Raw genomic sequence first — 10,164 nt, 5'->3', positions numbered from 1 at the left:
TTTTTCCAAAAATTGCTTTTTTTAAATTTATTATTTTTGAATTACTTGACTTGACAAAGCCAATGATCTAGTTTTTTGCAGAAAATTTGGATTTTATTTTCGTAATTATTGATTTATTTGTTTTTGTGTTTAAATGGCTTTGGACTAGAGGGCGCTATATTTTCTTATACTTTCTCTTGAAATCTGAGGTTTCTTTACATAAAATATAAAAAATCAGAAATGTGATTTATGAAATGTGATTTATGTCAAAGCTTGCCACTCAGAATGCATTCAAGGCGTGTTATTTGGCATAGAAATCTCAACTAAGTACTAATAAAAATGACGCAAGTAATACTACGTTGAGACGGCGCAGTTCCTCTAGGAACGTTAGTGCCATTGAAGAAGAAGAAGAAGAAGTAGTTCTGTATAATGCTGGGCATGAGATTTTTTTCTGAGGTGTTGTTTGATGGCTATTTACACATCAAACTTTGATGAATTATTAAATAATAACTATTTGTTCTTCTTCTTCTTCTTGAATGGCACTAACTTTCCTAGGGGAACTTCGCCGTCTCAACGTAGTATTACTTACGTCATTTCTATTAGTACTTAGTTGAGATTTCTATGCCAAATAACACGCCTTGAATGCATTCTGAGTGGCAAGCTCTAGAATACGCGTGACCATAGTGCAAGTCGGAGGGAATTTGTTTGACGGAAAATTCCCCCGACCAGAACGGGAATAGAACCCGAACCCACGGCATGTAATTAAATACCTATTTGTACTACAGCTAAATATTATGCATTGGAAGTTGTGGAAACATGTCTCCTATTATACGGCTCACAGCTTTCAAAAATATTCGCAATATTTGTCAAGATATTACTAATAGTAACTTTCTCCATTTTTTGACCCAATTTCACCCCCACAGCCCAACTTCACCCCTATGGGCGGTACTTGAAATGTTCAAAAAAATTGAACAACTTTTTGAAAACGTCCAAAAATGTTTTCCTAATTTTTCACAAAATTTATTTATTTGAAAACGATGAGATCTACAAAATTTTGGTCAAAAAATGAAACATACAAAATTATGAAAAAGTACAACGAAAAAAATGTGTTGAAAACAAAAATTTTAAAGTGAAATTCATTTTTCTCAAAAACGGTTTTTTTAAAAACGTTACGCGAAAAATGATACAAGTAAAACATTAGTAGTCATTTTTCAAAGAAAAAATGAAAAGGTTGTTAGAAAAACTCTTTCCCTGCAACCCTTGTTCCGATGTATGTCTAACTTGTTGTTAAATACATGGGCTATTCTTTTTTTATCCCATTTGTTTATTTATTCAGGCTCATTTGCATTTTAGCTGTAACAGGGCTAAATTTTATACAATTGCCATTTTTTAGACGTAAGAGTATTCCGTCTGTGTTGACCGTGGATCGATCTCCATCGATGATTGTTGCGTGGACGTAGGTATTCTGTAACAACTCAAAGATTGAGGTCAATTGAGGGCCCAGAGTTTTGAACTCACGATCGATCGCTCACTAAGCGAACGCGCAACCGATGTGGCTACGAAGACCGTCTTTCAAATATTTTAGATTGAAAAAAAACTTGTTTTTGAGAAAAAAAACTTTTTATTTTCAGAATAATTTTTTTCGTTGAATATAGTTTGATATTTTTAATAAAAACCTAAACAATTTGCTACATTTCATTCTTTAACCAAAGTTTTTTAGGTCTTATTTTTCGAAGAAAAGTCGAAAAAAGAACTTGAAAATTACAAAAAAAAACTGGCTCTAAAGCCATAAGACCTACAAAGTTTGGGTCAAAGGATAAAATATAGAAAAAAATTTAAGTTTTCGTTTTCGTTGAAGAAAAAAATATTCCGAAAATTATTTTTTCCTAAAAACATATTTTCAAAAAAATTGAAACACAACTATGAATAGCCTATATAATTACCAAAAAATCATCCATACATCGAAAGAAGGTCACTGCTATAGGGAAAAAGTTTTCCCAACAACAACTTTTCCATGTTTTCTCTGAAAAATTACTACTAATGTTCACTCGTAACATTTTTGTGTGTAAATTATCTCGATTTACATGTTCTGCAAACTTTTTTCTTTTATATATCTGTCAAGAACATATGCCATGTATTCCAAGAACTATAAAAGATAGAAATTTAAGATCTAACGCTTTGTCGAATACACTAGATCGCTATCTAGACTTCAACACGTTGAATCCCGATTTTTTCTTGCTGCGCTTTCCATCCTGCCCGCATCAAGAGCGTTTGCACAATATCAGTGTCGGTCCCATTCCCCAAAGATACTTATTCTATAAATAGAAAATAGTCAAATTCGACTAGAAAATATTCCCATCTTTATCAAAAATTTTGTAGATTATATAGTTTTTGAGTTCAAATTTAAAAAAAAATAAAAAAACATACAATCCAAGAAAATTATGACTCAAGAATTATAAAACCTATAAAAATTTGGGGCAAGTTGAAACGATTTTTCCGAAGTTCAACTTGAAATTTATATTAAAATATCACTAAATCACTAAATTAAAATCTGTTTGCAGCATATACAAGGTATAACAGATGTCTTTCGATAAAAAATAGGGATTCACACTGGATGTTTTGATAAAATTTCAATTTTTAAAATGTTTTGTTTTCACATCCAATGTTTCAACTTGTCCTGAGAGCGGGGTAAGTTGAAATACGAACTATCATTAGTTTATTGTGCAGTTTTGCTTCTCGAACTGATTTATGAAACACTAAATTGACGGAATTACATATAAGCAATTGTAAAAAGGGGGTTTGCTACACGTGAGATGTGGAGGAGTAGTCTGATATACGCAAAATGGAAACTACATACTAGGAATCAATATACGAAACAATAACATCAAGAATACTTTTTTAGACGCTTTTATGTCAGAGTAGGGCCACTTGAAACAGCCACTAATAAGGTTTATGGGGTCATTCAAATATTCAAATATTATGTAACGGACTCGAAAAGGGAGGAGGAGAAACATTTTTTTTATGAATATGTGAAGAACATCTTAAACGCAAATTTTTTACACACTAAAAAGTTAAGCATATTTTTTTTAAGATGTTTCCATAAAGGATTGCCATATATTCCAGAAACTATAAAATTCTAATTCCGGGTTGTCAAAGAGACATGAGGTCTGGCAAGGTACTGGTGGAACACTACGATAATTGGTAAATTCTGATCGTTTGTTCTTGGTTCGTCCAGCAGCAAGTAGTACTTTCTAGAGATTATCGCCTGCCATAGCACATAATTCGTTTTGTTACATTTATGGAGCAAGTCGCAGATCAAAATGCGTGATTTATTTACGTAACTGAGCTGCACCAGCTCATGCTCATGGACGATGATTAAAGATATCTGTAGTAAATCTGCTACTTTCCGAATAACCTAAGGCATAGAAGAAGATAAACAAATAACTAATCCTTTTTTACATCAACAATCAAGATATTTGGAAAATATGTATATCAGCACGCACAAAACTGAACACGACACAATCATACACAGCCTGTGAGATTCAGAAACACTCGTTACTTTTTTTGAAACCTCACTTGCCAAGTTTCCAGGAATTTCATCGCAGCTACCAAAATCATGTTTCTCTGTTGGAATTTTTCCCATATCAATGAAATTAAATACAACAATAAAATTACAATTCAGCAGCTGACATACGTAAGGACACACAATGCACAATAAATTTACGAATGTCTAGAAACACATATCCTTTTCTCGGAAACACTGACGGTGGGGCAAAACGGGCCAGAAGTTTCTGCAAAACAAAAGAGATTCGCCGTACGATTTGCATGTCAAATTTATTGCAAGCAACGAGAAACGCAATTGTCGATCTTCCCGGAGTGGATTTATAACTTGCGAAAAGCTATTTATGTCCGCTTTGCACATCTCACTCCGACATGACTACTGTATATTTGGCATTTTTGAAAACATTTTTCGATTTGAGAATCCATAGTGAAGCTGATCGCTTGCGTTTCCATCGCGTCCCCTGGTCGCGCTTATGATTTCACATCGCCTGCGATCAATACACGTCGGAGGAAATTACGGTTATAAATAAATGGGTAAACGAGTTATTGTTACCGACATGGTGCTGCATCTGCATCCTTCTTTTCCAACCATAGCTACAGCCACAGGAATCTGTAGAAAATTTGGCCTCCAGAAAGTGCACGCTTACCGCGCGCACACTCTGCATCGCATCGCGAACCCGCGGAAGACTCACGCAAAGGCGATAGGACGGACGCGTTGTTTTCCGAAAATTAATTCTACAAAACCGATAATTTGATTATGCTAACTGAACCATAACGGAAAGTAAATGATGGGCCGTTAAATTTAACTGCGCACGTTACCGTATGGAGGATGCATATATGCGGCTATGCTGCAAGCCAGTTGGTTGAACATGTTTCGCGAGAGGTCTGCAAAAAATGAACAATTTAAGCTCTTTTTTATTTTTTTTACTCACTTTTGTACACACGATTCGGCGGTGGTTGTAATATTCGGCACAGTGCGGATTTCCTTGGCAAGGGTGAAGTTCGCTAATGATTAATTGCCGTGCGTTAATCCTGAATAAGTTATTTTATCGTCACTGCAGCCTTCGGAAACATTTTGCAGCGTCATGTCTGTGTTTTAAGATATCTTTATCCGTTGAATTTTATGTTTTACTGAAAACAGGACATATGATTCATTTCATAACGTTCGATCATATGCGGCCGGACGCCGATAAGGGAATGACATCTGCGCATATCGCGCTACCCAATCGGGCACACTTTAAATCGAAAATGTATATCCTACCGTTCAAGACCAACTGCATTAACAAGACCAAACAAAATCAACCAGATCAACGAGATATGAAACGGCCGGGAGAAGACCGGAATAATCGCGATCGAAGGCAGACGAATTAATCAACATGATCTCTGAATAATCGGCTGGACCTACTTACGTTGATCAAGTTGTGACTTTCGATTCGGTTTTGACACCAGCAGAGCTGATCCTTTAGCCTCGCTCAGATTCGGTGCACCGATAATCTGTGGTTCGTTTTTCCAGAAGCCATGTATTTATCTTCCTTTGCGAACGGCATAACGACAATCAAACAAGCGCAGAACAACAAAAAACTTCATCGATGTCAATTTGTCCTGCATAAATCATCTCCACCGTGGAACGATTATTACTTGTAGGTTCTTTTTATGGTTTCATTGATCACGCTGCTTTTGCTGACGAGCGGCGATGTCAATATATTGCACAAATTGTCGGGTAAACCAGTTCAGGTTACGCTATGTAGGGACATACGCTTCGCTTTAGCTAGATCAAAATCGGAACCGTTGTATTTTCTTTACCAAAAACATGGTAACGCAGAAACGGAGTCCTCGAAAGGTGTTGCCAACTATATGGATGATTTGTGAATATACCAATAGTATAGCTTTGGTCTTGTTCAATATGTGTGGTGTTCAGAGTAGAACTCGGGAGTTTGAATAATAATATGACAAAAACGCTCCCAATGGCAGGTGTGCGCTCGGTACCGCAAAGCCATTTCGTAAAAAGGAGGCAATAAGTTACAAACGAGTGGAGCTTAAGTAGCATTATTTTCCTTATCCTCAGTGTCCATAGAGTTGTTTTATTCTTCGTTACAAAACAACTATTTAGTTATAAATCAACGTTTATTTCAGATAACTACATTAGGCGTTCTGTACCGCGCGAGAGCTCAAAATACAATGGCGCAAGAGAATATGTGTAAGTGTGTGTGTAGTACAAAGAGGAAAGTGCTTAGTACAAGCGAGGGGCGCATCAAAATAATATAGAACACAAGTACTGGTGCGATTGACCTCCTAATGATAGTGGTATATAAATTGTGCCTCGCTGCTACATTAGGTGCTCGTTATTGACGAGAAGGGTAGATTAGAAATATATATAGAAATAATGTATGAAAAAATCGAGGTACTTCCAATCTTTGTCAATTTATACTGAATATTTACGGAGCAGAGAAATGTATTGAATCTCCTTATATCGAACCTTTCACTGAAAAAAATATGTCGCCCCAAGTAATCAGTTTTCTACCTTACTAACCATAGAAATAGGAAAATTGTTTATATATAGTTATAAAAATATGGTTAAGAATTCGGCTCCTTGAAACTTTTGTAACTGAGCCTGTGAAAATAAACGAATCATATATAAAATATTTTTATAAAAATTCATACAAATCCTGAAATTCTAAATCCTGAGTTGCGGTGAAGAGCACAAAAAGTCCACCCCCATTCGAAATCAAATATTAAAGGTTTTTTCAAACTTTTCGGTATTCCATTCAATACTATTTCAAAAATAAGAATTAGTAGACCATTTTGCCATTCCAGGATTGTGATTTATCTGCAGTGCAATTCCAAATGAAATCGAACTAAAAATACAGACTTTAAAAACTTGTGTTTTTGATTCGAACGAAAGTTTGTATTCTGTTTGGGTTGGAAAAAATATGAGTTTCCCACATCCTTTGTGAAGAGAGTTTGCCTACCGTCATACGAAACCAAATCACTGACAAAATTCCAGAACATTCATTTTCTTGGTGAGCTGACGATAGCCTAGCTTTATGATTCCGCACAATTGTGTAGCTTAGAACCTTAATTCAATGGCGTAACATCCATACCTCTCACGCAGAGATCACGAGTTCAATTCTCACTCCCGAGATTCTTCCAAAAATGGAAGTAAAATTGACGAACCAGCCGAAATGTGTTGAACGTCACTATACGTCAATACAGAAAAAAAAGGTCCTTGGAAAACTTTACTTTATCCATTATATTACTCCTCCACCCCCATTGCTTTGAGAACAGCATTCGATCCCTCGCCGTCCAGCTCGCCCTGCAACAATGTTGTTCAGTCGATTTCCTCACGAAGAATGAAAGTTTGCCTCAGCGAGATCCACTGTTTATACTCTAGGCAAATATTCCCCTTCGTTCTTCTTCTTTTCCTTTGTTCACGGAGACTTAACATCTTACGATTTCCCCTTCGTTGCTTGTCGATAAGTTGCTCGTTATTGACAGCTCTGTTCGGGAAAGCACACAAATGGACAGAACAAATGTATGAGGAAATGGGAATGCTTTCAATTTTCATCAATTTAAACCATATACCGACTATGAGATTGTAATGTATAGCATATTAAACAAATCTTAGGTAATTTCCGATTCGTTTGGTATGTAAATCACCGAAATCCGTTCACGGTTTTTTTTACCCTCCACTGACCCCCACACCAGAAGGCTCAGATAAGGAGCCCACTGATCGTGGACACTTACTAACAGAAACAACAAAAAAAAGAAAGCATGGAGAATCTAATTGTAAGCAACAGTGAATTCCCAGTGGAACTTAGTTCCTTTGAGGGGATTCACAACAGGAAAAAATTATATAAAAATGGAAAGATTAAAAGATTCAAAAGTAAAAGCATTTTTGCTTCAAACGATTACACTGAACTAAACAACAATAAAAGAAGACAGGAAATTGTTATAAAAGCAAGAAAAATTGTATAAATTGTTAGGCGGTTGGCACAATTAAAGAATATATTCATTCATATTCCTGATCATATAGTGTTTCAGCTTGCATTTGAAAACTCTAATATTTGTGACGGCTTTCAAGTCATTAGGAAGTTCGTTATACTTTAATGGACCATAACTCATGATACGTCTAAGGCCCAAGTTTGTGTATGCTCTGGTTCTCAATAAATCATTGCCATTTCTCGTATTTGTGAGGGTAACCCGAGTCGAAAAACTTATGTTGTGATGAAATCTAGGATTGTGTAAGCTGTTATGAACAAATGCGATTGTTTGAGAGTCGCACAAACCTATAACTGGTATAATTCGGTGATGTAAACATGTATAGAGTGCAATTGTCGGATATAATACAGGAAGATTGAAGATTACTTTTACACACCTATTCTGCAGCGTTTGTACTTTTTTAAGTTTAGATTTTGCAGCATGACCCCAGACAATTATTAAATATTGAAGGATGGAATGGATACACGCATAATAAAATTGCAACAATGCTTCTTTCGGTATGAAACAACGCACTCTTTTCATTAGGCCACATAGAGTCGAAACTTTTTTCGATACATGCGATACATGCTATGAGAATCCCATGAAAGACAGGAATCTAAATGTAGCCCTAAGTATTTGAAAGTTGTAACTTTTTCAATAGATAGGTTCCTGACACGCGGATCGGGGTGTTGAGATATTTTTTTGCGTGGCGAGTGAAAAATCATGTATTTCGTTTTAGTTAGGTTCAAGGTAAGATGATTGCCGCTGAAGTATTCCAGGAGAATCGCCAAATCTGATTTTATGTCTACGAGGACTGATTGGATATTAAAACGAGGGTAAAATAAAGCTGAATCATCTGCAAAAAGTCTTGATATTCCATGGAGCTTCAGATTACCAAAGTCATTGATGAAAATCAGGAAAAGTATAGGACCTATATTACTTCCTTTTGGAACTCCTATACTGATCTGTCGTAAGCCACTGCGAACACCGTTTATTGAAACAAATTGTTTACGATCAGATAGATAGCTTTTTATTAGATTATTGGCAATTCCCCTTACGCCATAACGATGGAGTTTTTTCAAAAGAATTTCATGGTCAAGTGTATCAAAAGCTTTTTTTAGATCGATAAATAATCCTCCCACGATCTTTTTCTGATCAATTTCGTTGATTAGTTGATCAGCTAGTTCGGTAATAGCAGTCATTGTTCCACAACCTTCCCGGAAACCGTACTGATACTTGTACATAACATTGTTGGCATTTAAAAAGTTAACCAGACGGTTGGTTAGAAGTTTTTCCAAGATTTTATTAATGACAGACAACGTTGAAATTGGTCGGTAGTTCGATCTATTGAGAAATGCTCGAGTTATAAGCGTTCCAAATCTTGCATTTTTTCCTACTTGTTCAGTGCCTAGATTTCCATTTCACCCCCCTATATCTTCCGGTTAGACGTAGTCCTACGTCAAAACGTGACCTGTTTTCTGATTGGCACCCTTAATGAAAGACGTGGTTCTACGTCAAAAATAACATCTTTAATAAGTTTCATTGCAACATTTCACGTATTCGATCCTAAACGTTGCTGAATGTATTCGGTTGAATGACAAACACTAGAATTACCTTAGCTGTTAGCTGAAAAATACGCCCTGAGGCAATCGATAGTGTAATTTTTCCGAAACCTTCTGATCCGTCTACTGATCAATTAGTCACCCATATTTTGTATTCCGATTGAGTCAGAATTACCAGAACGGATCTTGTTCAGTCCACCGCTCAGTGCATTGCACTGAAGGGTCGAGCGACATGATGGCGGAGGAAGGAAAGCAACAAGAGGACAACGAGCGCAAGGATACGATCAAAAGGAAGGATACAAATACCAACATACGCCCCACCCGTGGGGAGAGTGTATGCGAGTCCAAGCATCCTACACTGCGTGCAGGGAGAAAGACTTGAGTTTCAACCGCCGCCTTGGAAAGAAGTTATGTTTATCTGCTGAACTCATAGAATCAAAGAGCTAATAAAAGAAAGTTTAATGTATAATCTTGTAAATGTTGTGTAAATATAAAATGTGTAAAAAGAATTAAGTGACTTATTTGCTATCAACCGATTAGTCCCTCATTCAGTCCGTGGTGTAGTTGTGTTTGGGAATTGGTCCATTACAGGACCAAAGAGGTATGGAATTTTCCATACCTCACATTGCACGCGGCACTGAGCCGCTCGGAATCATTCCGTGGAAGCGCACTCTTCTAAGTAGCTTAACTGCTACTTTGGTTGAGATTTCCACATTCGTTGATCTTGCGTGTCAGCCGCATGGGCGGCTGTGGAAATTTGGATCGAACACGCACAGACATGATCGCAGCAAAATACAGTCCACTGCTTGGTGAAACACCAGATCTCAATTTTGCATTCTGTAATCCGTGGACTCAATTCCAATCGAGTTATGAAAATGTAGCAACCTTTCCACGCTTTTAAAACAAAAATTAGCTCTGCCGTATCAAATATGTGTTCTATGTAACAGAGTATCTATAAAATAAAATCATATTCACATATATACAGTTTTTATTCAAGATTTTTCTCTACATGCACACATTCTTTGCATGTGGGGAAAAATCTTGAATGAAAACTGTATATATGTGAATATGATTTTATTTTATG

Source organism: Toxorhynchites rutilus, chromosome 3, assembly GCF_029784135.1.
Source record: "Toxorhynchites rutilus septentrionalis strain SRP chromosome 3, ASM2978413v1, whole genome shotgun sequence".
In the NCBI taxonomy this organism is placed as follows: Eukaryota; Metazoa; Arthropoda; class Insecta; order Diptera; family Culicidae; genus Toxorhynchites; species Toxorhynchites rutilus.
This window is presented reverse-complemented; position numbering follows the sequence as displayed.